Source organism: Aedes albopictus, chromosome 3 (genome assembly GCF_035046485.1).
Source record: "Aedes albopictus strain Foshan chromosome 3, AalbF5, whole genome shotgun sequence".
In the NCBI taxonomy this organism is placed as follows: Eukaryota; Metazoa; Arthropoda; class Insecta; order Diptera; family Culicidae; genus Aedes; species Aedes albopictus.
The window spans coordinates 84,435,238-84,436,026 of record NC_085138.1 but is presented as its reverse complement, the minus strand read 5'-3'; positions in this window follow the sequence as shown (position 1 = coordinate 84,436,026).

Below are 789 nucleotides of genomic sequence, written 5' to 3'. Positions count from 1 at the left end.
GTTGGTATTATGCACTTACATTTAATTCTATACTTCACAGTGACCTTGACGGGGTGGTACACTGGTGGGAGCTATTCAAGCACGTATATGATTGGTTATTAATCATAAGAACATTCCTTCACTGTTCTGTTCATTGGGTAAACAACACTTACATTAGGACAGCGTTTTCTAAATCATGAATAGCGACTCACTCATGGATCCCTTCCCGATCAAGAAGGTATACAAAAATGTAACACCATGATTCCAACGATTCGTTCAGCAACTCCTCCAAGGATTTCCTCATAAATTTCTGCAAAGATTTCTTTAGTTAGAAAGTACTCCAAGGATTTCTCAGGAATTTCTGCGGATTGTTTTGGTTTCGAAGGACTTCTTCAGTAATTTCTGCAAAAATGTGTTCGGAAATTCCTCCATGTAATCTTCCAGTTCAAGAAATCTTTCAGAAATTCCACCATGAAAATTTTCCAGGATTCTCTCAAAACTTCTTCAGTTGATTTCTTTAGGAATTCCACCAAAGATTTGTTAAAATAATACTATAAGTATTGCTTATAGACACCTCTAAAGATTCCTTCGGGAATTCGTCAAAGGGTTCCTCCAAGGAATTCTTACGTCATATTTCTTCCAAAGATTTTATCAGGAGTTTATTTGAGGGATTTGAAAAAATTTTAAACGAATCCAACAGTAATTCTTCCAAAGATTCTCTCACGATTTCATCCAAAGATTCCTTCAGGAAAGTTTGCAGCTATTTCTTCAAAAATATCTTTAGAGATCTCTCAAAGTGTTTCATTCAAG